The 27852-nt window shown below is 40.7% G+C and overlaps 1 protein-coding gene and 1 long non-coding RNA gene across 2 annotated transcripts in view; one reads left to right on the top strand and one right to left on the bottom strand.

Annotated features, from left to right (window-relative positions):
- Positions 1-27852, top strand: part of ANXA11 (annexin A11) — a 751397-nt gene that overhangs the window by 367702 nt on the left and 355843 nt on the right. The gene's annotated exons all lie outside the window — the stretch shown is intronic.
- LOC128077960 (uncharacterized) lies at positions 136-27852 on the bottom strand. The gene is made up of 3 exons (XR_008205237.1): positions 27750-27852; positions 26219-26338; positions 136-1040 (listed from the first exon to the last, which is right to left on the bottom strand). It is a non-coding gene; the product is annotated as an uncharacterized LOC128077960 (long non-coding RNA).

Here is a 27852-nt window from a genome sequence, read left to right as displayed (position 1 = left end):
ATTCTAGACATACCAAAACCAGAAGAACAATGAGATCAGAGAATATTTTTATTCAAGAAATACAGTTCAAGAAACCACAGAGCATCTGCAATTTGCGCAGTTGTCTGGGACTAGGATTTCAGCTTCAGGGGGTTTTCCTGGAATGGCTAAATCATTACAGTGCAAATTCTTTTATACAGCAGGGATGTAAGAGAGAAAAAAATAAGAGAACTATGAAACAGAGGTATCTTGCAGAGGAGGATACAACATCCTTCAAGCTGTTATTTCCACCAAACACACCCCTCAGCCAACTCATTGCCACACTCTGAGCATCTCTTTGCTCCTGGGATACAGAGTGCGGCACAGGGAAAGAGAAAATCTCCATGCCTTCACAGTCCTTGTCAACAACTCAACATCTTCATTCAGAAAGTGATAAATCCCAGCCACATATAACTAATTGCCACAATAAAAGAGGGCTGTATGACACAGCTGCAAGGAAGGTGGAACAAGAACAGGTACATGAACAAAGAAATTCAAGTTCAGTATGGCTTAGCACATGGCCACAGGAATAAGCCAGTGCTAAGTACCTAGTCAATACTCTGGAGGCAGCATTTTGGTTTGGAAGTACCATACACGGACTGCACTTAGCTAGACAACTTGTAGGTAAGTTGAATACTGAGAACTTCAGAATAAAATGGCACAGGAAGCGTATTGTACAGAAGGGAATTCAAGTTGAATTTAGCAAAAACACAACTGCATTACATGACTTGCATAAGAACTGAACATGAGACTGAAAAATGTAATGATATGTGCTTTCCTAAATAAAAACCAACAACAACACATAAGCTGTTATGTTTATAGCAACGTAATGTCTTTCGACTTGCAGTTTTAGGAACTTCTGATGGTCATTCTTAGAACAGTTCTCAATTAGCACTGTGGAAATCTGCCTTCTCCTGGGAGCTAAGAACACTGGATTACAATTGAAGCTTGTCTCTCAGCCTGAGCTGAGAATGTAACATCTTCACCACATCCTTCTTGTAATTGATGAAAATGATAAACAGCTGTTGGAGGGAAGAAGAAAATAAGCCAGGACCAGAAGAACACATACATACATGTTGGAGCTGAGGAATTTCATCAGGAAAGAAAGCAACAACAGAAAAGCATTAAAGGAGTATTAGCAAGGAAAATAATGATGCCAATAAAAAAATTGAACAACTAACGGGCACCACAGTGAAGATTCACAAATAACACAAGAAACCTGTCTCCAAAGCAAACTAATACATCTGATACATAACACACGCAAAATCATTCACAAGAGACTACTGATAATGTTTAAAAAAAAAAAAAAAAAAAAGCAAGCTACACTTTGCAAAAGAAAGCTTTGCACCTATTTAACTTATTTCTAGTCAATCGCAAGGTTCAAAGCTGTTTTTCTCTCATCTCTCTCCTACTGAAGCTGCAACTTCTCCCCATGCATCTCAGTAGCATAAGATCTGCTGGATTGTATTTGCTGTCCTCTGCAAGATGGAACAGAGATGAATTTGCAGATGCGTTTAGGACACATCTTAGTTGCCTCAGCTTAATTTTCACCCTATTGTGAAAATGTATTTGTTTAGGACACACAGCAGAGGTCTAAATGCAGTACTACTTCACTCTTGCACACTGGAGTTCCATATGCCCTGGGCAGACCAGCAGTCCAAGTATGGGGCTCAGCGCTTGCGGCTGTTCTAGTTTCTGCTGCAGCACTGATGCTCTCCACACTACGGTACTGTTTGCTCACTTTGTGTTAATATCTGATGGGATGGCACTATCATTGGTGCGGTTTATAAGGGCAGTAATCCTAAAATCTTCAATTGAAAAGATGCTGATCCCATAATTTACCTTCTCCTAACAATGACAGCATATCAGAATAAAAAAGCAGTTTATAAGAAGCTCTCTCTCTCCAATTTTGATGGATATCTTTTTAGGAAAAAAAAGCTAGATTTTCCTCTTCTCACATCATATTCAGCCATTATGCTTTTTCTCACTATTAGAGAAAGCAACAGTAATGATTTCAAGCAGCTTTGCAACTACAAATATTCATAGATAGAGATTTCACAGAACAGTAGGACCCTATTTCTGATTAACTTTTTGTTCTTGAAGCATTTTATTATCCTAAAAACACATTTATCTCCAAATATTAATATTTGAATAATGACTACTGTGTACCTAGCTGTAGATGTGCCAGTCAGAAAACCAGCGTTTTATACCTACTACTTCTTATGATTGTGCATAGCTTCTCTCTCTATAGTTGGCACGAGACTCCTCTATCAGACATCTGCCCACAGATATCCATCCTGCTTGATCACTTCCTTTTGTTTGGCTATCAGCTTTTCTTTTGCATCATTCAATAACCCAGGTGTGTTCGATACAGCTGTACTTAAGCCCTTCACTGTGTACTGCATATCCTCCAATGGTTCTTTTTATTTCTTCTTGTTTCATTAGGTGTCTATTGCAACTGAATATTTTACGCTGAAGACTTTCAATTACTCATGAACAGGCAATATTACTGAGTTTCACAGTAAACAATTTCCATTCACCATCTAAATTATGTTGTACATCAACAGAATAAACCACATTTCATTTCTCCAAGTGTGCCTGTAGATCTGCTTACAGTTTCCAGCTGATCTGATTCTTTCTCCTCACTCATCAACTTTTAGTTTCGTGACTTTTTGGAAAAAATTGCACCAGGATGGCTTGAATTAAAACCTCTCTTAAGTCCTTGCTTTACTAGATCACAAACTCTCATAAAGATTAGGTAGATAGTAACAATCACCCTAGATTGAAAAAAATAACCAAAACAAGAACATGGACTTCTCTCTAGTGACTTCTGTGTTCTTGTCTCATGTGAACCGACAGCCTGTACATTCCTCACCAATGTTGTGAACATGATGAAAATTGAAGATCTATTTCAAATTACTTACTTACACTGACCTGCAGCTGTTCACATCAACACTGAAACAACTTTATTGGAACCATTCTCAAGAGCCACTGCTCAGACATAAAAAACTCATAGCAATTTGTGATTCACACAAGATGTGTCTCTTGAAGTATTGCCAAAATTTCACTAACCTAAATGATGATAGGTAAACAAGACAGAGTCAAGAACTACTATGGGTTAAACTATCTTCCATTATATGAATGCACAGAAACAAATAACACAATCTCCTCCTCCACCTAAGCAACAAAACTTGCATTGTTACAAAAGAAAAATAAAGAAAGGTGACATTATGCAAATCAGAAACAAATTCTTATAAGCCCTTACCTTTAACATCATTACTTACTTCAGTATACCTTCCTTAGAGTTCCTCTCCAATGCCCTAGTATGTATCCCAGAAAGCCTTTCTCCTCCTTACTTCCAGTAATTCTAGAACCCTTAACACCTGTGCTACAGGACCACCACCTATAGAGCACAACCAGCTGAGGAGAAAATCAGTGAGCAGCTGATTTTCAAAACAGCTGAGCATCCAACCCACAGCCAGCCAGAAATGCACACCTGCAAGGCATAAGCCAACATACACCTCTGCATGCTCATACAAGCACCATGTTTGTGCACAAAACCTGGTTAGTGCAAACTCTAGTCCAAAAAGTCACATTTATGTCATCTGTGCTTAGTCTAATGCACTCAGCAACCCACACGTGGGAAGGAGCAGAACATCACTCAAACAGACATGAAAGAAACATGAACAATTCATCAGGCTGGAGAATTGGGCCAGATCCCCAGAGTTTTGTCCAGCTTCCATTGGCACTTTCGGGGGGTGACAAAGGGAGCACTGCTGGGATCCTATTATGTGTCATCCAAAAATCACTTTGGACAGATTTTTCCTCTTTCAGTACTTCACCCCAGTTTAAAACAGAAGCAAGATCTAAAAGGACTCAACGTGAATTCATGTTTGATTCACATGACTCAACACACCAAAGGTCAGGACTGTTGATATGGGGCAGCGCAGAGGCAGAAAGCTGACTGGAAGCTACATGTCCCGAAGCAGGAGAGTTCAAGTTAACCAGTAGGAGCCTTGCAACATGCAGCAAGTGGCCAAGCTGGTGGGACTTTATCTGGTTCCATCTCGGCATCGCTTTTCTGTACATTTCCCTTCAGACTGGAAAAGTAATCAGTAAGTGTCTACTAAACCAACAAACGTCTTATGTTCCAGTAAGCTGTAAAAGGTATGTCACATTTGTGAGACTACAACAAAGCCAACGATGCTTTCCAATTAATGAAGTCTCTCTCTTGTTTTTTATCATGAAGTTTTAAAAATGTTTCAGACAATGAAAATACACTTCATGTTATCTTTGTGCGTATTGACAGGTTAAAAACAAATCTGACCCTTATTTAATTACTTACAATGATTGGCACATTCTTTATAACAAATAACAAAGCTTTGGAAGAAATCCTAAATGTATCACTTTGATCCTCGTGCTGTTAACACTTAGGATGTACTCAATTATAAAGTGCTTGCAAAACTGACAGACGTGTTGTTTACATAAATCTCATTAAATTGCTTCCGTTCTCCAGACGGATGGCTTAAGTCGCTACAGTACCAATCCCAAAGAGCATAACTGTATGCACAAAATGCTCTATTACAGATTAACTGTGAACCCATTAAAGACAAACTAATACTGTCGAGATACATCTGTAAGGCACAAGCAGGATATCTGCAGAAGATTTTGCTGCATTGTCCACACCAGGTTGCAATAATCATTGGGAAGCCCTTTGTCACAATGCGTGGGGAAGAGGTCTGTATATTACCAAGCAAATATGCCAGGTATTGCACTAATGACTTGTAATTATAAGGAAACTTATAAAAATTCATTACACTAATTAAGCTTTACTTTCTCCAAATAGCAGCATCATTTGATAAACAGGAGAAGGGGAAGCAGGAAGGAAGAAAATTTAATCAAACCAGTTCTGCTGCCTTTTTTTTTTTTTTTTTAATTTAAACAGGAAAAATAAAGTAACGATGAGGTTTTGTTTCTGAAGGAAGCGAGGCATGAAACATTCCACTGTTACACAAACCAATCATTCTCTGTTATTTGCCCAGCTTGCTGCATACAGAGAACACTGCAGAGCAAATTGTTGAGAAAGCTGTCAGCTGATGCCTATTCAGTCCTGCAAACACTGGGAATGGTGCTTGGACAAGCTATTTCCATCCTCCCAGCACCTTGATACAGCGTGGGTCTGAGAGCCCACAGGCAGATCTTCAGTGAAAAAGACTAAATTTTAGCTAATACTCTCTTTCTGTTAGTATTTGTCAACTCAGCATGATTGCATTATTCCTTACCAACAGGCTTTTAATCAGTTTCGGCACACTGCAATCTAAGCTTCAGTTCAGCATGTAATTAGAGTGACAGCACAGCAGTAATCGTTTGCTCTGGCACTCATGACACAAATAAAAATCAATTCTTTAATTTCTGTGGAGGCTGTATGGATTGGGCCTTAAGCATTCCCTTCTGCTGGCTACTGCCATATGACAGGTGAACTACCAGCAATCGAGATCTGATCAATTGTTGCATCCTTCTTTATGAGTGTAGAGTTGACAGAAAAAAAACAAACAAACAAACAAACAAACAAAAAAAAAAAACAAAAGATTCAACTCTGTAAGCATCTCTAGGATATCTGGCTTCCATAGGTTTCTGCCATGCCTGCCATTTTCAGTGAAATAGCGTTATGAGGAAGAGATTCAGGAATCCTTCATTAAATTAACACTGGACAGGAATAAAATTCTCAGCTCAAACGTAGAACAAAGTTGTTTAACCATCAAAGTTCTATGACCAGAAAAGCAAAAAAAAAAAGCCTTCCCGAAATCAAAACACTTGAAGGTTACTGAAATGATGTTATTATGCATGAAAAACTCACTGCACTTACAGAAGAGCAGGAGACATTCCTGTCCTCAGACATCACCGATTCAATCACCAGAAAGATCAAAAGCAGCTATTTGCTCAAAGTAATTGGCTGCTTCTATAAAATTTTTACACTTCAGTGATCTTAACCATTCCGACACCTCCACTCTTGAAAACCCAGCGTTTGACCTGATGAGCATCAGGACTGCTGAAGAATGGATTATTGTTTGTATATAAAGTACCCAATCATGGCCTAAAATATTCAAGGCACACAAAAGTGATTTCAAAATATTTTCTTTGGTCAGCAGCAAACATCATCTTGGAATATAAATGGCACCCACAGCTTTTTGTAATCTCATAAGTTCAGTATTGCTTTTGCTCAGAAATGAAGCGTGGTAGACTAAAGGATTTGTCATTCTCCAGTGTTTCATTTTTACGAATTCCAGGAAGGTTCCCAGCTGTCAAGCTTCTTATCAAGCAGCTGCAGAAATACACAGCTTCATTTTAAAGCTCATGGTTGTCTTGCGCAAGTTTCTTGCAACAATTTGAGATTACTCTTCATTATAATAAGGGTCAGCATTCAACCAGCCAAGAACTGCTACGTAAGTACATGAGAGTTTTAAATAATTACTTACAAAGCAAAGGACAAGGTTCTTTGTATATTTGGAGATTAAACGTTTGGGTGAAAAAGAATAGGGGAGTGTAATATTAAGCTCCTTATGCCAAGTGTAAAGGTTTCTAGGTAAAAAGGTATTTGACAGGTATGGTAACTACTGCAATAGGGAAAAACAGGAAGAGGGAAGGAATGGGATATTAAACGAGGCATGTAAATATTTAGTACACAGGCACTAACCGGAGAGAGGAAACCAACTTATAAAAAGTTGTCTTTTTCATGACATTGAAAAGGAAGAAAATCCCCAAAGTGTACTGGGAGAAAAATTTAAATGAAAACTTTACAGTAAAGGAACTGATATTGTTATCCAGCAAGAGATGTCTGATCCACACACCTACTGCAGGGCTGCTGTATCAACAGCTTAAAGTCATGTGAGACTTCCACAATGTTGTGCCATCTTTTAAGTCACTATCCCTCATGGAAAACGTATTCAATAATTCAAATGTTCATTTCCTCACGTCTAACATTTAAAAGGAAATCTCACAGTGCAAAGGTCACACTGGAAAGCTATTCCTGTTTCTTCCCCAAGCAGAATTGTGAGGGCACTCAGATGTCAGCCGCTGAGACATGAAACAATTATAATTGAGATTTTTTCCCAGTTCTGCAGAGATTACTTACCAGAAAAAAAAAAAAGAAAAAAGAAAAAAGTTCTTCCCTTCTGCCCTCTAAACTGCAGGTCAGGATCACTCTCCTCTAGATGTGCCAGTCTCGGGTGCCTGCCTTTTGAATTACGGGCTGTCCAACTCCTCATGATGCTGGCAGCCATGCATCACGGTGCAGAGCTCAACTGCCATGAAATTTGGGCACAGGTCATTTCACACATATTACATAGGAAGAGAGAGCTTCCCTGAAGTACATGTGTGTTAAAACTTGAGACTTCTTGTAATTATCCATCAGTATCTCCTTTCATTCCCTCACCCACAATATGGCAAGATAAAATACAGGTATAAAAACAAACCTGATGACTTTTCTGAATAGTTTGTTATCTCTCCTGTGTTGTTCAGTAATTTTTCTCAGTTCAGTAACTTTTTTCCACTTGCCAGGAGGATGTTTGACATTATTTATTCCTGCAGAACCCAGCCTTCATTAAGGCTTGGAATTAGTCATTGCAGTACTGCATGCATTTCTTTTCTGGCAACAAACAAAGTACTCTTGCTTAATTAATTTCATGAGGTTTTTGAATTATATAAAAGTAATCAATAGTAGAAGCTGACGCTGAGAAGCTTTCTCCATTCTAACAACCATGGTTCACAGAAAATCTTGTACTTGAGAGTGCTTTTATGTCCAATTTCTGCCCAAGAAAAGTTCACTCAGTTATCTCTGTACAGAGTATATAGTCAAAGGCCAATGTCACAACAGCACAAATAGAGGGAACAAAGTGGAACACAATTCTGCAACAGCCCAATGGCTGCAGGTGTACAAACTGCAATAGAGAAAGGCAAGAAACCTTTTAGCTCCTTCTTATCTTCCACTAAATGCTCATAAAGTGCATGAAATGCAATATATTTTCTTTTAGTTTCCTCCTGGTTTTCACCTGTGTGGTTTTAGATTTCTACATTTAACAACTTTCTGTACTATCAACAGATGTTATGTTAGTGCCAGTGGGAAAAATGACAAGCTCTGGTATCAGCGGTTCACTGTTGTCTTTTTTAAGGATCATCACAAGAATTAACCCTATCTTGACCCCTACAATTAGTCTGATTGGATCCAAGCAAATGCAGCAGAAACATTGAAGGAGCTACAAATTCATTTAGCTTAACACTGAAAATCAGTCCCATTCCTCCAATGGGGCAACAATAAGCACTTCTGGAAATCCCTCCCTGGCTTAAGTTACTTCTTAATGTGTTGTCCCCAAACAGTACTGATCAGGTGGGATCCACCTCAACAAGCAGCCTGAAGAGCACAAACCTGGACAACATGCCAAGATTGCTGCAGGGCAGTTCCTCTTTGACATTCACTGATAACGATACATCATCACTTCTGGATTTTTTTCTTCTTTTCTGAGTTTCTACTTTCCAAACTGCACAGATCTTCTTGTTGTGAATTAATGACACTGAGAAAAGCTTTCAGGAGTTATACAAATGCAAAAATGCATTGCATAAGAGTCAAACCTCAGTACGTGACAGTGATGAGCCTTACAGCACATGCAATACAGTCACAGTGACTTAACATATCCTCATCCCTCTTGAAATACTCTCAGTGGTGTCAGAACAGCATTTCAGTCAAGGTCAATACCTCTTCTACCTTCAGCTATAGCTGAGTAAGTGCAAGAACACAGCAAAATAATTACATAAGCACAGAATTGTAGGGGTTGGAAGGGACCTCTAGAGATCATTGAGATCAACCCCCTGCCAAAGCAGGTTCTCTAAACCACATCACACAGGTAGGCGTCCAGGCAAGACTTGAACATCTCCAGAGAAGGAAACTCCACCACCTCCCTGGGCAGCCTGTTCCAGTGCTCCGTCACCTCACTGTAAAGAAGATCTTGTGCACATTTGTGCGGAACTTCCTATGCTGCAGTTTCCGGCCGTTTCCCCTTGTCCTGTCTCCACTCACCACTGAAAAGAGACAGGCCTTGCCACTATGGCCCCCACACCTCAGATGTTTATAAACCTGGATCAGGTCCCCTCTCAGTCTTTTTTTCTCAAGGCTGAACAGACCTAGTTCACTCAGCCTTTCTTCATAGGGGAGATGCTCCAGGCCCTTCACCATCTTCGTGGCCCTCCACTGGACTCTTTCCAAGAGATCCTTGTCTTTTTTGTACTGGGGAGCCCAGAACTGGACACAGTACTCCAGATGAGGCCTCACCAGGGCAGAGGAGGAGGATCACCTCCCTCGACCTGCTGGACACGCTCTTTTTAATGCACCCCAGAATGCCATTGGCCCTCTTGGCCACAAGGGCACACTGCTGGCTCATGGCCAACCTGTCATCCACCAGGACACCCAGGTCCCTCTCCGCAGAGCTCCTCTCCAGCAGCCCATCCCCCAGCCTGTACCGGTGCATGCAACTATTCTTCCCTAGGTGTAAGACTCTACACTTGCTTTTGTTGAACTTCATCCGGTTTTTTTTTGCCCAGCTCTCCAGCCTTTCCAGGTCTTGCTGAAGGGCAGCACAGCCTTCAGGCATGTCAGCCAATCCTCCCAACTTTGTATCATCAGCAAACTTGCTGAGGGTGGCCACTATCCCCTTATCAAGGTCATTGATGAAGATGAAGAACAAGACCGGACCCAGCACCGACCCCTGAGGAACACCACTGATTACAGGCCTCCAACCAGACTCTGCACCGCCAACGACAACCCTCTATGCTCTGCCAGTCAGCCAGTTCTCAACCCACCTCACTGTTCACTCATCTATCCCACACTTCCTCAGCTTTGTTATAAGGATGTCATGGGAGACAGTATCAAATGCCTTTCTAAAATCAATCAAAATTAGCTGCTCTCTTGAGGCTTCTGCAGAAAATAAGAGTGTTGCACACACTGGTGACCAAGCATCAGGTGGCAAAATCAGAAATAGAAAAAAGACATTAAATTAAGACCGAGTAACAATCTGTACACCAAACAAAAAGGAAGAGTTGAGGTACAGCTGTAGCTTCATACTGAAAACTCCACTGCCATAGAGCTAAAACTAATGAAAGTCTAAAATTTTCATATAGAGGAACAACACTTCATGGCTGAGGGCTCCTTTCTTACAGAAACAAACAAAAATATGCCCTCAAAACTTGGAACCAGACAGCAACTCTGGGTAGTTTTCAACCTGTATCACCTACTGAGCTTATTAGAACTAAATGTCTTCTGGCAAACGGCAAACGCAAAACTTTCCATTTCTCCTCAGCCTATGTGACATCAGTACTTTTTCCTCGTAAAACTGAGACTTAACCAAACTAAATCGTGCCTGCAGGAAACTAAGGAGCTGCACAGAGTGGGATGCAGGCAGACATCCATTATCAGCTCAGCAGGTTCAGCAGGGGGTGGTCTCAGGAAATGCAGCATCAACACAAAAGGGCAATTAGATCATAAATTTAATTAAGAATCTCTGCATGCTGCTTATATATGTTATCTGATAATATTATACATGTTCCAGGAAGCAAGATGTGGTTGTTTGCCTCTCATAGCAAGGGAGGCAAATGTATTAGGAAAGTTCTAAGTTAGTGAACAGCTGAGTATCTGGCAAATGCAGCTCATCTCTTGAGCAGGTTGCTGGCCAGGCTGCCAATCTCCTCTTTGACAGAGAAGAGGCTTCAAAGGTCTATCAATTCAAAACACAAAAGAAAAAATAATATTGTAATAGACATTATTTTCAGCAAAAAGTTGTTGATGAAAGACTGTTTACCCTATGCAAAAGTACCCACATGCCCTAGTAATAGAAAATCCTAATTTAAACAATGGCTTACTTACTAGAAATACATAACCATCAAGAATTTCAATGGGAAATTTGCAGTAAACAATTCTGCTTTATGCTGAATGTTAAAACCATCCCATCAGAAACCAACCAATACATCCTGGACGGGAGTAGCCTGATACAACTGAAGAGAAAGCAAAGTTCAGCACAGTGATGTTTCCTACTGCTTTTCTGCACATTCAAGGAAAGTTGAACGAACACATGCGTGCTCACGATAAACCAGGTAATCCATTTCACTGAGTTTGCAAAGTAAACAAGAATTAACCTAGGCATTTCTAGTAAGTGCTGAGAGTTGCTATGCTCTAAAAATCTAAATCAGTAGTAAGAAGAGGAAATTCTGGAAAAAACTGCTAATTATGATCACAGAAACACAGAATTGTAGGGGTTGGAAGGGACCTCTAGAGATCATTGAGATCAACCCCCTGCCAAAGCAGGTTCTCTAAACCACATCACACAGGTAGGAGTCCAGGCAAGACTTGAACATCTCCAGAGAAGGAAACTCCATCACCTCCCTGGGCAGCCTGTTCCAGTGCTCTGTCACCTCACTGTAAAGAAGATCTTGTGCACATTTGTGCGGAACTTCCTATGCTGCAGTTTCCAGCCGTTTCCCCTTGTCCTGTCTCCACTCACCACTGAAAAGAGACAGGCCTTGCCACTATGGCCCCCACACCTCAGATGTTTATAAACCTGGATCAGGTCCCCTCTCAGTCTTCTTTTCTCAAGGCTAAATAGACCCAGTTCACTCAGCCTTTCTTCATAGGGGAGATGCTCCAGGCCCTTCACCATCTTTGTGGCCCTCCACTGGACTCTTTCCAAGAGATCCTTGTCTTTTTTGTACTGGGAGCCCAGAACTGGACACAGTACTCCAGATGAGGCCTCACCAGGGCAGAGGAGGAGGATCACCTCCCTCGACCTGCTGGACACGCTCTTTTTAATGCACCCCAGTAAGCCATTGGCCCTCTTGGCCACAAGGGCACACTGCTGGCTCATGGCCAACCTGTCATCCACCAGGACACCCAGGTCCCTCTCCGCAGAGCTCCTCTCCAGCAGCCCATCCCCCAGCCTGTACCGGTGCATGCAACTATTCTTCCCTAGGTGTAAGACTCTACACTTGCTTTTGTTGAACTTCATCCGGTTTTTTTTTGCCCAGCTCTCCAGCCTTTCCAGGTCTCGCTGAATGGCAGCACAGCCTTCAGGCATGTCAGCCAATCCTCCCAACTTTGTATCATCAGCAAACTTGCTGAGGGTGGCCACTATCCCCTCATCAAGGTCATTGATGAAGATGAAGAACAAGACCGGACCCAGCACCGACCCCTGAGGAACACCGCTAGTTACAGGCCTCCAACCAGACTCTGCACCGCCAACGATGACCCTCTGCTCTCTGCCAGTCAGCCAGTTCTCAACCCACCTTGCTGTCCACTCATCTATCCCATACTTCCTCTGCTTGTTATGTCATGGGGGACAGTATCAAATGCCTTGCTGAAATCAAGGTAGACTACATCCACTGCTCTGCCCCCATCCACCCAGCCAGAGACAGCATCATAGAAGGCTACCAGGTTGGTCAAGCACGACCTCCCCTGGTGAACCAATGCTGACTACTCCTGATAACCTCCTTTTCTTCCAGTTGTCTGGAGATGACATCCAGCACCAGCTGTTCCATCACCTTTCCAGTGACAGAGGTGAGGCTGACTGGCCTATAATTGCCTGGATTCTTCCTTCTTGCCCTTTTTGAAGACCGGAGTGACACTGGCTATCTTCCAGTCTTCAGACACCTCCCCCGTCCTCCAAGACGTCTCAAAGATGACAGAAAGCGGTTCAGCAATCACCTCTGCCAGCTCCCTCAGCACCCGTGGATGCATCCCATCGGGTCCCACGGATTTGTGAACATTGGTGTTGCCTAGGCGCTCTCGGACCACCTCTTCCCTGACTGAAGGGAGGTCTTCCATTCCCCAGATCCTCTCACTAACCTCCAGGGTCTTGGATTCCCGAGGGAGAGCTTTTTCACTGAAGACAGAAGAAAAGAAGGCATTCAGTATCTTCGCCTTCTCAGCATTCCCCGTTACCAGAACACCCCCATCACTTAGCAGGGGAGCCACATTCTCCCTAGTCTTCCTTTTGCTGTTAACATACTTAAAAAAGCCTTTTTTGTTATCCTTTATCCCCTTCGACAGATTTAATTCCAGGCGGACTTTAGCCTTCCTCGTCGCATCCCTGCAGGCCCTGACAACATTCCTGTATTCTTCCCAAATGGTCAGACCCTTTTTCCACATTTCATAGACCTTCTTTCCTTTGAGTTTGCGCACGAGCTCCTTGCTCATCCCACACAGATCTCCTGCCACCCTTTCCTGATTTCTTCCTCACAGGGATGCACCGATCCTGAGCTTGGAAGAAGAGCTGCTTAAATGCTGACCAGCTCTCACAGGCCCCCTTACCTTCTAACACCCTAGCCCACGGGATAGCTCCAAGTAGGCCCCGAAGTTGGCTCTCCTGAAGTCCAGGGTAGCAATCCTACTTTTTGCTTTACTTCTTCCACTCAGGATCTTGAACTCCACCATCTCGTGGTCACTACAACCCAAGCTGCCCCCAACCTTTACTTCCCTGACAAGCCCTTCTCTATTAGTGAGAATAAGGTCCAGCAGTACCCCTCTCCTCGTCGATTCCTCAACCGCCTGCATCAGAAAGTTGTCTTCAACAGATTGCAGGAACCGTCTGGACCGCACATGCCTGGCCACATTGCTTTTCCACCAAATATCTGGATAATTGAAGTCCCCCATAAGCATCAGCGCCTGGGATCATGACGCTGCTTCAAGTTGCTTGTGGAAGACCTCATCAACCTCCTCCTCCTGATCAGGGGGCCTGTAGCACACTCCCACAACAGTGTCAGCCATACCAGCCTACCCCTTGATTCTCACCCATAAGCTCTCCACTGCTACACCACTCTCCCCCAGGTGGAGTTCAATACATTCTAGCTGCTCTCTCATATAAAGAGCAACTCCACCACTCCGCCTCCCCAGCCAATCTTTCCTAAAAAGCACATAGCCCTCCATGACAACTGATGTCCATGATACTGATGTCAAATACATAAGACCTACATGTGGGCACAAGAAGGTCATATGATGTTTTACTTCAAAGACACGTCTAATTTCTACGTTAGACCTGCTATATAAACCTCTTTTAAGATCTAAATTACAAAACAAGGAAAATCATCTCTGGAGTTTACTGTCATGTATGAATAAGTAGGTATTACTGGTTTGCTGAGCAGTAAATTGAAATGAAAAAAACACCCCAATTAATGACATTTTACTTGAATAAAAGGCTTCCTCCGAGCACCAATTTCCACGTGAAACAATCCACATGAAGTGAGAAACAATATTTTTCTTCATAGTACAAATAAAACTCTCCAAAAGACCCCTTTATAGTTTGTATTCCTGTCTTTCTGAATTTTTACCTTTCTGTGTAAAATACAGCCTATTTGCTTGCAGTTAAAAGTAAATCTCTTCATCTTGCAGCTGAGCAATCATGGCTTATTGCCAGAAGCAAAAAAGAGAAGGGAGACTAACATTGCAACTTCATTTTGAACAGCTGTAGGTTGATATTAGTAGAAAGTTGACACTTGTAATTAAGCAGGGAAACAGACAACAGCACCACTACAGAGCTGCGTGGTCTGGCTATCATTAGTTGTAAAATCAAACATCTTAATTTGGTTTTGTTTGTGTGCTATACATGGGAGGTAGAGTGGCAGATCACTGAGCTGCTTTGAATTTTACATTTAAGCAACTTAAGAGCATCTGTAAATGGTGTTGAATTTTGCTTCTTCATTAATGAATTGGGAATTAAGTAGACCTCCAGAGGAAAACAATTTTCTTCATAATATGAGCAAAGCGTCTCTGCAAATATTTAGGCACTTATTCACTGAAAACTGTTCCGTTTGTTTCTATTGCTTCCGCCTAGAGCGCTCCTTCCATCTCGTGTTTCATTGCTCATAGCACTCGGGCAAATAAAAATGAAATCTCTATCACACTCTTGTGAGAAGTGGAATGCACTTCAGAAGTTAAAATTTTCCCTCTTCATCCTTCAACAGCATTGAATTTTCACAGGCTGTTATCTGTCCAAAATGAAAACTGCACAAAAAATAGAAATGTTTCCTTTTTCCACATATACGAGAGAGGCCATCCTAGTCCTTTTAGACCTAGATCTAGAAAGACTTTTCTAATGTCTAGTTTGAAGTTTAGAGGCAGCCATAAGCAGCGTCATTGTGCTGGCAGGGCTGGATGTCTCCATGTCATGCAGCTTAGCTGTATCACTATCCATCTTATCCCAGATCTTGTCAAGGTCTTTAGTAAAGAAAAAGTGAAGAGCTAGTATTTTAACATCAGCAAGAAACAAGGAGAAGGGACAACTGCATAACATAATTTCAACATGTCTAAATACATCATACCAACGTACAAAATGCCACATGCTTCTTCATGTTTCACTCTTAAATCATGTAGTGACGGTAATCCATTTATTTCCAAATTTATTTTATACCTACTTTCATTTTTCTTGAATGTAACTGATGATGGATCTACTACTTTACTCACACTTTAGAAATAAAAAGCCTCTTTACACATTAATGTAAGCTTGCAGGTCTTCAAGCCTTAATTGACTCAAAAACATTTTGCAAAACATGCCCCCCTGATCCAGAATTGTCAACACAAAGTTGGAATACTTGCCTGTGCCTTTTCACACATCACTAGAATAGCCAAGTATTCCCTCCCTATTCACTTCTAGCAACAGAGAGCTCTGGAACACAAAATTTGAAGATATTCTTTACATTAGAAAGTCTACTGTTTCTGTGCCATATTTCAGCCACATTGAACACTTTTTGTTCTAAAATGCAAATTGCCAGTCTGCACTGACTAACTATATTTTTGAAAATTTTCTCACATCAGCAGAAAACAACAGTTCTCTTTATTTCTCTTGACAACACAAACTCCTTGTACCATGGCAAACAGAAAAGGTTGCAAGACTGACCTATGTGTTTTCCTCTCCCCAAATCTCTTCTTGCATTTCAGTTTATTATTTGACATTTGAGCACAATTTCCAAGATTGAGGCCAAGAAGCCTCTGCCAGCTCCAAAATTTTCTTGCAGAACACAAAGGTGACCTCTGGGATCAGCATGTGCCTACCTGCTGCATCGCGCAATGGCTGTGCAGATCATCTTCCATGGCCCTGGGAGCAGACAGCTCCCTAGCCTGGAAAACAGCCAAATCTCATTTTCTGCTGAAATACCCCTAAAAATCCTTTCAGTGCAGCATCTGTAACAACTCGTGATTTTATGCCAGCAAAGGAGACTGAGCTGCAAGGCTTCAGACAAAAACAACAGACAACCTTTTTTTCTCCAGTTTCTGCCTCACAAATCCTTCTGCAGGATAAGGGACACCAACTGCTTCACACCAGAAAGAGATTATCCCTAACAGACTCAGAGGGCACGAGGAATATTTCAAGATGTGCTGCCTATCCTGTCAAACCCATTAGCACCATCTGAGGACTGCCAGGTAGCCCTCAAGGCACATTAACCTCTAACCCTCTTGTTGTGAACTAAACATTCACAACAAGAACCAATATACAGCATCCCAAAATCATACTGTCGCTAGTCAAGTGCCTAAATGCAAAAATTCATTTTATTAAATAGATATATTTAAAAAAAAAGCTAACGATGTCAAAGCTAGTGATATTGATTCTACTTCATTTTCAGGTACTTGCATTTCAGTCTTCCCTGTCACATGTAGGCTTCATTCTTTTAAAATAGTGTAATATTTTAACTACAATGAAATAACTTCCTCTTGCAAGATAGGGAGCCCCCATTCCATGCTTCTAGACCTTATTTTCTCAGGCATAGGCAAGGAGGTGAGCACTGACATCCATAGATCAGAGCTCTCTTTGAAGGTTAGCAGCAAGAATTAGCATCAAAGCTGGATTTGAGTTTTGTAGAGCAGAAGAATGCTGTGAGAAAACAAGATTATGTATGTAGCTAGCCAGGAGACTTCCAAAAGTTAATGACTCTGTACAGTCTACAGAGAAGAAAGATCTGAATTTTTCTCAGGAATGTGACACAGGATTTTAACAGCCAGGCATCTGTCACTTTGATATGTGCATGGTCCCTAGAGCTGTCTAGCTGACAAAACAACATCCATTAAAATATATTCTAAATAAAAAAAGACACAATGGTACATTATTCTTAAGACTGCAATGTGTCAGACAGATTTACAATAGAAACGTTACAGTCCCAGGCATACCTGTGAGTCACTGCTAGCAAATGAGAAGAATCATTTGAGTTGGAAGGGGCTTTTAAAGGCCATCTAGTCCAACTCCCCTGTGATGAACAGGGATGCCTACAGCTAGATCAAGCTGCTCAGAGCCCTTCTCAGCCTAACCTTGAACATTTCCAGGGATAAGGCACCCACAATCTCTCTAATACATTCCAGTGCCTCACTACCACTACTGTAAAAAAACACTTTTTCTTATATTCAATCCAAATGTCCCTTTTTCTGGTTTGAAACCATTTCCCCTAGTACTAACACAACAGACTGTACCCAAGATTCTGCCCCCTTCTTTCTTGCAGCTCCCCTTCAGATACTGAAAGGCAGCTCCCACGTTTCCCCAGAGCCTTCTCTCTTCACCAGGCTGCACAGCCTCAGCTCTCTCACTTAAGGAGTGTGGTTGACATGAAGGAGAAGCAGGTTTGTGCAAACCTTATTTAGTCCAAAAGGCCAAGTGCAAGGAGAGGTATCTGGATCATGGCAATCCCAAGCACAAATACAGGTTGGACAGTGAGTGGACTGAGAGCAGCCTCAAGGAGAAAGATTTGAGGATGTTGCTCAGTGAGATACTCAACATAAGCAGGCAATGTGAGTTTGCAGGCCAACTGTATCCTGGGCTACATCAGCAGAGGGATGGCCTGCAAGTCTGGGAGTTGATTGTCCCTCTGCTCTGCCATCTCCAGGCCACCAGCTGCATACAGTTCTGGGGCCTCCAGCACAAGAAATACTATTAAACACAATAATAGCCCAAACACTAGCAAACATTGGCCATGCTCTTCTTGCAGTTTTCCCTAAATCTGGACACTACTGATCTAATGATCCCTTGAAACAGTATTTGCTTAACACTAGGAACAGCACAAATACTCATTCTCAAGTAGTACAGTAGATACCTCATCGTGAGCAGAGCTAAAAGCATTAGGACAGTATTGTTTTCTTTCCAAATGATTTGTAGAGCTCTTGAATTGGCTTTCTTCAGTGCCTTGAACTGTTATAATACTTCAGCTTCAGAACATAAATGAGACTGTCTAAATTCCAGCTGCTTTAACATACATAAGACTGCCTCATCCCATAAAGAAATACTAATTAAAATTAGATAACCAAAGAATTGTTTTTTAATGGAATTGAGGTTACGTGAGAACAGCTTACTGGAAGAAGGAACTTGTACAAGACATTGATTGAAATCCCTGCTGTGGCTACAGGGTGTCTATAGAGCTACAAGACATCAATGAAAACCTGAATCCAGCAAACTGGGTTCTTTCAGAGTCCTGCTAAACCACCAGTAGTTGTTAGTCTATTCCGAAATTTTAATGGAGAAACTTGTAACGACTGATGAAACCTGAAACAGAAGTTTATTTTTTCTGAACCAGGCTATAAATGCCTCTTTTTCCTTCTAAAAGCATTCCCATTTGAATACTTTTCTGTTTTGCTAGAGTTATGACAGCATATGGACACAAGGAAGATAAGGTTTGCAGGTAAACAGCATCATCCGTATTAAACCAAGTGAGACGACTTGAAGGACAACATAAGCTTTGGGGCACAAAAGTCCTTTGCAAATCAGTGATGAAAACAACTCTCGTGTATTCTTTGTGTGCTTTTAAACTACATACTACATCTAGAAAGTCCAAAGAAGTCAGCTTATGTCTTCACACTCTTGGGAGAAAAGATGTTTCAGCATGCCCTGCCTCCATTTCCAAGCATTCTGCAGCTTCTAAAAATTCTCACCTTTAAATCTATCAAAGTTAAAAACAATTGTTCTATGGGTCCAGAAACACAAACATAAGGCCAAAAGGGTGTAAGATGTCTGTAATTAAGTTCTGTGGGTAGATGTTCAAAAGTATTGGAAAACAATTGACAGTCCACCTCTTACAGTGGCACTTTCTTAAGAAGTGGTGCATGCCTTGACATATTTTGAGTTACACAAAACAGAAATGGGTGGCCCAAAGAGAATGAGTTACCTGTGAAATATTTAACAGTGAGTTATGATTTAGGAAGAGACACTCTCCAAGTTAGAGAAGCCTGAAGAATCACCTGGAGAGATTAACCAGCACCTTCCCTTTTTCACAGTACCTTTCCTACCCTGTTTGCTGCATTACGTGTCTTAAATGAGAGCACTACATTGATATTATTATTTTTTTTTTTTTAATAAATTGAGGCAAATAGAGAGAACAACTAACCCTAGACATTCCAAGGTGAGAATAAAAGGAGCCACAAAATAGTACAAAATAGGTACTGTTTTAAAAATGACATCCTTCATTGACTTTTTGTCTTTGCATCCTCTTTGCAACTCTGCCCAACAGAACAATTCAGGAGGCCACAAAGTGATTTTTTTTTTACATCTATGTTGAATGTCTTGAATCTTGGACTCTAGACAGTATGCTTCTGCAAGTAAAAATTGTGTTATCAGTAAATATTACATGGATTTCTATTTTAAAATCGCCACAGTGTAATATACCTAAAAGGTGGAGTTGGCCCATAAAGAAAAAAAGTACTAGATGTGTTTGGTCAGAAAATTCAGATTCAGCTCTTAAATACATTTTAGTTAACTTAAAGCACTAAAAGTTTGGCAGAGAGAAGAATGAAAGCTTAGGAAGGTGAACTGCTTATCCTACTATCAGAATGCTCAGAAGGTTCCTTAAGCAAGACTGCTTGAAGAAGTCTGGTAAGAAGTAGGTGACCTAAGTGTGCATTTCATTGTTTTAACAAAAGCAGGTATTTTTATTTTGTACCTGTTACTGCTGTCATTTTGAAAGACTTTGAAACAAGGTGAAATTGAAACAGCATTTCTGAGAAATGATAAATTATGGATGAAGCCTACAGTCTCTAAAGGAAAGGAGAGCTTTCGATATATTCTCCATGATAGCTAGAAATGTCAGAGAATAAAAGAAAGACAAAAGCATTCAAAGCATATATGCATACACCTTTGCGTACGGCTAGCATTTAACTCATGATGAATCATGGGACTTTTCTGATCCTAAATTAAGCTTCTGCATGCACTGCAGTTGGGCAGCATGCTCTCTAGCGATGCTGTGATGTAGGTTACACAATGTCATGGTTTTGTGATTTTTGGCTTTCGGTATTCCACATCATAACATCATGTGGGGCACTGGGACTTTAACTGTTAATGCTCAAGTCCTGGGTACCTGCCCTGAAGAGAAGAAGAACTACATTCCCCAGGGGACCTTGCGGTCAGGGAGAGGAGGTTTAACTCCTGGCAAGGTCACTTGAGTTCTTTTTCTCGCCTGCCCTTCGTCGCGGGCGCTGCTCCCATCTCCCTGCTGCTCAACTGGACTGCGCATCTCACCTCAGCGTTGTGGTGCGGCCTATCCACCTTTCGGACATTCTCTCTCTCATTATATTTGATTTATTAGCTTCAATTCTGATTATATTGTATTATAGTGTGTTATCTTGCATTCCGATAATATACTTAGTAAATTAGTTTGTTTCTCCTCAGATCGGTGCAGCTGTTTTAATTATTTTGGGGTCTCCTGTTTCCTTTTTTCCGGAGGTGCAGATCTGCGGATCCCTCCGCCCCGCTCGTCACAGAACCGGGCCGAACCAGCCCGTAAGCCGTTGACACACAAGAAGAACTACACAATAAGTCAGAAAGTCACTCCTTAGATAACACTGCATGACAAGGATCCTCCGTGTCTGCATCTCATCTCTGTGCGTGTAAGCACACGCATACAGAAACAATTAAAATTCTCAACTTTCTCCTACGTCAAAGTTCTGATAGAAAATTCCTGCTTCCCTTCACAATGTGGTGTTTTTGGAAGTGTGTTGGCTCTTTTGGGTATGTGCAAGTACACTTCAAAACATCAGGACGCAAGCTAGCATTAGCCCAGCATCAAACTTAGAGATGCATTCTGTGCTCCGTATGCTTTGACAATGCCTGTGAGATGCATGGAATGGTTACTCCTTTTTCTTAAATCCTTTTATAACTTCTGGAGAGAAATAACATTGAATTACAACTCCATGAAAAAGGTATCAGGTTGGCAAAGACAGATGATACTTTTTGCTGTGCATCAGAAGCACAATAAACATAGTTAAATATTCTGAGGCTGCTATTTACTTGCAAATCAATGGGGAGATCATTTTTTAAGTAACAGACAATAGGCTCTTGTTTTCTATTCTAAAAATTGTTATGAAAAATGAAGGAGAAAAAGCGAAGGTCATGTTCTGCATTGCAGCTGAAAAGACAGAATTGGTTCTTTTTCTATGAATGGGAAGGATTAAAAAGCAAGTATAACAAGCAGTATAAATGCCATCCTCTAACAGATACCACAACTATTCTTGTATGTTCCTAACAAATCTTTTGACTGTTACAAAAACAAACAAGGTTGCTGATGACTTTGCAAGTCTGGTTAGTAGCAGGCATAGCAGACAAACTTATTTTCTCCTCTCTCAAGAAGGAAACGTTCAAGGCACGAGCCACTGTTCTACCAGTAAGCACTTAAAAATTGCATACTTTTCTATTAGGAAAACATAATTATAATCTTATTTAGGCCTTCAGTGCACACACTGCACTCTATTCATTATCTAAAACAAGGACAAATAATGTAACCATTTCAAACTACAGTAAATCACATGCCTCACATAGAGGAGAATGCCAGGTTTTGTACAAGGCCATATCTAGATCACATCGCAAGAATGTGTTGTTTAGTACTCAAGTATTAGAGAACGTATTTTTAGCTTAACTCACTTGGCTTGAAGGTGTGCCCATTCCCCCCCTCCTCTATCAGCTCAACTCCAGAGTTATGCTCAAAAAGTTTTATTTTCAGGATGTATTGTTTTGCAGTTCAACCCCAACAACAAATTGCAAGGCAGTTTAGTGGAGGGGCAACAGGGAAGGGAGGCTGGAGAGGAGGTAAAACAGGGATTTTAGTACTTCAGACCAACTTAGCCATGACAGTTCACACCCATTCTCCTGATATGTTCTCAACCATGTGAAAAATACATTGCCTCTGGTACCACATGCCAACACCTTGAGTCCAAGCCTTTCTACTGCTCGTGTAAATGCTCCTTCACCTGGATTTTGCCAGGTAAAGAGATCCGCCTGACATGCTTACACAAAGCCAGGCAAAGCTTGGGATGTAGCAGCCATGCACTGAGCTGAGGGAAGGGCAGCCTCCTCAATGGGTATGGGCAGCTGCACTGCTGGGACCTGCAGTCTCCATATCCTGCCTGCTCCAACCTTTCTTCTGGCTCATCTTGAGGCCAGTGCTTGGCGGAAGGTCAAAACAGGGATCAATTGCATCATCTCCCTGTCTAATGTCAACGTCAGGTTCATGTAGACATAAGATTTCACTCTGTTTTCAAAAGGCACGATGCTGTGCCAAGATACTCAAAACCATATGCCTGTTAATTGGGATAAGTAAGGATATTTTTGCTCACTGGTCCAGTACTGACATTAACAAAGCTATAATTCCCTCTGTCATTGTAGGGGACAGAGTTTATCCTCACCGACCCTTTGTTCTCAAGCTTTTCACTAGGAACTCTGAGAAGGGATTAGAGTAGTATTCCCCATGAGAAGTGACAAAATATTATTGGAATGTGTATCTGGGAGGCTAAACGATGAGTTACTGGTGACTTCTCAATCTCTGCCTTCTGGATGACCAGTTCAAGGTGCCATTTTGCTCTGCAATAGATACGCACAAATAGGGCACTGTATTTGCTTTCACGATCCCTAGAAGGAAGCATTAAGTACTCCAAACCAGCGTAATATTTACAGCAACCTAGAAGTCCAGAGAAGCAGAAGAGATCCCTTTAGCTTGAGCCAAATCCACAAAGCTTGTCTAGGTTCTCAAGATATCCAAGTAACACTGCACAGATTAAATGAAGATCTTAAGTCTGCCCTATAGAAAATCATAACGCTTGTTAGCCCGTTCTCTAAAAACAGCATAACACTGGTTAGGTGGTAGGCATTTTTTTGATAATTCAATTCCTAAGAGCATGGTGCTATAAATAAAAGTTTGTTTAGATAAAGATATTAAGAAATGTTTTCCCTGAAAGGAAGAAGACAACCGACTTAGTCTTTTCCAATCAATGGTTTGTTTTACTGCCTATAATAACAACATTCCACCTGAAATATTGTTACAACATACAGCTCTAGGACACAGCAGGCCTTGGGAACATGAAGGACAGGAACTGAACAACTCAGTACCAAAGCGAAATAAGTAAGTAGATAAAAGGAGAGGCATAAACTACTGTGATTCAAGGTAAAGAAAAAAAGAATTCTATTGAGGCCTTTTAGCACCAGCACTTCAGACATTATATTTCTTATATTTAATGGTCAGGGATTAAATAACCAGGGATTACTTACCACCCTTGAAGAAAACAGAACAGCAGAACAAAATCTCACTGGCTAGCATTGTTAATGTCCTTTGCTCACTACTATTCCTCCCTCCTTAAATCACCTAATACCAAAAATGCTGGACTGAATCTACTTCAGCAGCATCCTGATATATTTTTTTCTTTCGAAGGTTAGAAATTGAATTAATCCAATCTCATTGCGAAACCTCTTAAGACAGTTACACAGAACACAGAGAATACTTAAAATACAAACATCATTAAAGAGGTAACAAAATTCATAGTCTCTAGCTTAGTATTTATCTGCGGAAAAAAAACTTGCTCATAAGCACACAAAGAAAACATTTTAATTTATCCCTGGGCTAAGATACAGCAGAGAAACCTGCCAGGACCTAAAAATGCTAAGATAAAAAAAAAAAAAAAAGAGAATCAGTGTTATCTTAAGATCATGTATACGTTCAAATACTAACATGTAGGAGTTTGAATCTTTCTTGAGTAGGTAGAAGTCATCTACTCTTCAGGTTTGCCAAATAATCAAAACACAAGAAACCCATATTGAACTTCTCACCACTTTCCTTGTGCCATTGTTTGCAAGGCCAGGGAGAATCAAGCAGTGATCTAGTGATCCTGAAGCCCAAAAGCTTCCCTTAGTGACTGCAAAGCCAGCCCAAATCTAACTACAGGAGAATAGACTGAAGCACAGGAATAACACCATGAATTATAGTATACGGTGGAAGGGATGATAGTCAAGGGTTGTAGCTTTTTCCCTTTGGCTATCTGTTCTCACTCTAGAGCAGGCAGAATCTCACCTCTTCCAGCACAATTACTGCCATTACCTCCTGCTACCAGTTAGTTATTCCAGTGCAACATTTGTGTGAATGCTTTACAACTTGTATTTAATCATTCATTGGCATCTTCTTTGAAACTGTAGGTAATCGTTCACCTGTCTAATTAATGCAGTGCATAATACACAAGGGAAATTAAATTTCTGAGGTGTTTTGTTTTCATTTTCAATTTCTTTTTGGCTGTAAACACAAATTCAAATCACACTACTATTTTTAACATTTTTAGTATCTACGTCTCTATTAAACAGGTTAGATTAGAAAATGATTTCTAAGACAATCATTTCACTGTTTCAAAAATCACAGATACCATCATCCAGCTGCTAAAGAAAACAGTCTGCTCTGGTTTACTGGTACTGGCTAAGTTCAGAGACACCAAACTTTCTTCCCGGTTAAGGATCAGATGCATACTTTCTCCCTGGCTCTCCTTTAGCTCATCTCAAGTTTTCAGGAGTACTGACAGTCATCATCACATGTCTTCAGAGAACTTCTGGCTCTCGCACACCTCATTCAGGCTATATTTAGGCTAACACAACTTCAGCCAGTCAAGGCTTTATAATGCGACCTTGATGCCTGCAAGATTAAAGAGGCCATGCAGGCTGTCCTAGTGTCAGGTACAGTCGGGTACATTATCACTTTTACATGAGAGCTCATCATCTGCTCAGCAAATTTCCCTCTCTCAACAAACGACACTGTTGCGCTACACAAAATTGACCGGAATCAACACAATGGTTTCTAAATGCACACTAAACATGACCTAAGGAAATATACAATTTATAACTATTTTGCCAATATTTTTCCTAATTCGTTAACTAATAACACAAGTTAGAAAAAATAAACAATCTGTCTTAACAAACAACAGATCAAGATACATACTTGAAGGACCAACATCCCCTATTTACATACACTGAAATAATATTTTTCAAAGGCATTGAGAACACAAAACCAACGAAAAATCAAAAGAGAATAGAGATGGTAAGGAAGGTGCAATGCTCATGAGCCACCCCTGAACACTGGCATACAGTTGATAATCAAATATCACATAGGTCTACATATTTATTGTCACTTTGTCCACTGAATAATTATCATGGATTTTTTTCTAATAGCAGAGTACATAGACTCACACAACAAAAGGAATAATTCACCTGTCTGCTGGGAGGTTGAATAAGACACTGGATACCATTCCTATTAAAATGTTCACTTATCAATTATGTATACAACAGAAGAAAGGTGAAATAGACATTTAAAATCTGATTACTGTTGTATCATACTGTTGTAACTTGGTCACAAAATCCCCTGCTATGCTTCACTGTGAAAGAATAAGTTTTGGATCTTCAAATAGATTTGTTACGGTGTGTTACTGGATTTTACATTTGAACATATTGCAAAATACAACATAACCAGCATAACGTGGCTAATGCCTGAGTTCCGTTAGTACATCTCAAAAGGTATTGCACCAGTTTGGAAGCATTCTGAGGCAAGAGTGACAACCACATTATTTTTGTAACACCTCACCCATCAGCTGCTTACAGATGGACGTGCTTCCAGAAACATACGTAGTAAGAGTGACTAATTTTTCAACTTGCACTCAAACCTGGTGGCCCAAGCCTACAGATTAGCATTTAATTAAGAAAGTATTTAATATCTTTAATTATCTGATCTCATCTCACTGGATAGGTTACCTGGGACGCCACTTCTCTCTCTCTGAACCATGAACTAAGCTGAAATGAAAAGCGTATAAACGCACTACCTCAAAACTGCTGTCATCTACCCAAGGCACCTGGAAAGGACGTGTTATCAGAAAGTTTCTCTAGGCGAATACTTGTGCCCTACTCACCTCACACATCCATAGGATGCCACTGAAGCAGAAAAGTTTCTCCAAATCATGGTCACTGTCTTTGTTTGATTTCAAGAAGGGTCAGAGTTGCTCCTGGTTCTTCTGTTGCCTAAAGTTTCTCTGAAATTAAACAGGAGGTGACAAATTAGGACAGAGAAAGTGTAAGACAGTGTAGCCAGAGGTTAAAGCTGGAAATTTCTCACAGCCAAGTCAACAATATGCAGCACCTCATATGTTAAAATTATTATTTTAATTAAAATTATATTTTAATTTTGATACAAACTTTTGACACTTCAGTAATGTGCAAAGATTTAGCAGAGTAAAAGGAGCCTTAAAACTTTCACCACTATCTTAATCTCAGTCAACCAGCTGAGGATTATTTACAAATAATCAAATGCCAGCTATAAATATTAGCTTTGGAACAATCATTTCATTAACTGCACATACAGACAAAACAACACCTACACCAGCAAAATACAGACAAAACAACACCTACACCAGCAAAAATACACAAATAAGCAGTGACTAGAAATATAAGCATTCAGTCAGTTTTTCTTAAACTGAGCATAGAATAACAATGGGTTAAAGCAAAGCAGATTTAGAAGTCACAAGTGGATGCCTAGGACACCTGAACCTTGAATAGTGCATGACACAGAGAAATGTGTAACATTTCAAGCACTGAAAGGCAAAAAATTCTTTTTAGAGTTTGTGGCTATTATAAACTTAAATAATCTTTTGATGCGGGATTTACAACAATGAGTATCTACATACATTGTTATGCCTTAGCCTCATGTCTTTCAGCTTACTCCATGCGTTTTTGTCCTTTGTGTCTTAATGATGTAGCTTCCCAGTATGATGAAACGGAATAGGCAAGCATAGAATAGTTTTTATTTCTTTAACACTCAAGGTATTCCAAAGCACGAGGAAAAATAATGAATTATGTACCAGTACCGCAGTGACCACAGGTAAAACATAAAAGTGATTACACGCTCAGCAGCAGCACTCAGACGCTTTAAGGGAATAAACTGATAGACCAGTATTTTGTATTTCTGATATTTGGGCTCAATGTCAAAAAGACAACTTGCAGACTAGACCTCAAATCCTTTCCATTTGGCTTCCCTATAATGTTTTTGCAGTTGTTTTGGGCAGGCGGCTAAGAAAGGCAATCACCAGGCAGAGATCAGAGCAATTGGAGAGAGAGATTGATGCACAGTCCATGCAATGACACAGTCAGCCCAACAGCCCTGCTTTAAGTCCCACTGAGGGAACTTTGCAATTTGGAAGCACTTCACAAATCTAGTATCAACACTACCTGTTCCCTAAGATTTGGTCATTCCGATGAGGCTCAAAATGTGAACCCTTTCATTTTAAGCCTGTTAATCAACACACAGGACATCCTACTCTTTTAACTGTAGAATTTTTAATACTCTACAAGAACCTGTTCTTCAGATCATTTTCTGCTTTGGCAATTCCAGGCAAAGTATTCACAGAGGGGCCAACAGTCAGATACAGAAAGAAAAGCTGAACTCACCCAACTGGTGATGCAGCTCTCTGGCCACACAGAATTCGTTCTCAGCATGCAGCCCAAGCGATGGCTGGCCCTCAGGTGAGCCCTGGAGGGCCCTACTGTGAGT

The sequence above is a fragment of the Tympanuchus pallidicinctus genome, unplaced genomic scaffold, assembly GCF_026119805.1.
Source record: "Tympanuchus pallidicinctus isolate F22 unplaced genomic scaffold, pur_lepc_1.0 scaffold16, whole genome shotgun sequence".
NCBI classification, from domain to species: domain Eukaryota; kingdom Metazoa; phylum Chordata; class Aves; order Galliformes; family Phasianidae; genus Tympanuchus; species Tympanuchus pallidicinctus.
This window is presented reverse-complemented; position numbering and strand designations above follow the sequence as displayed.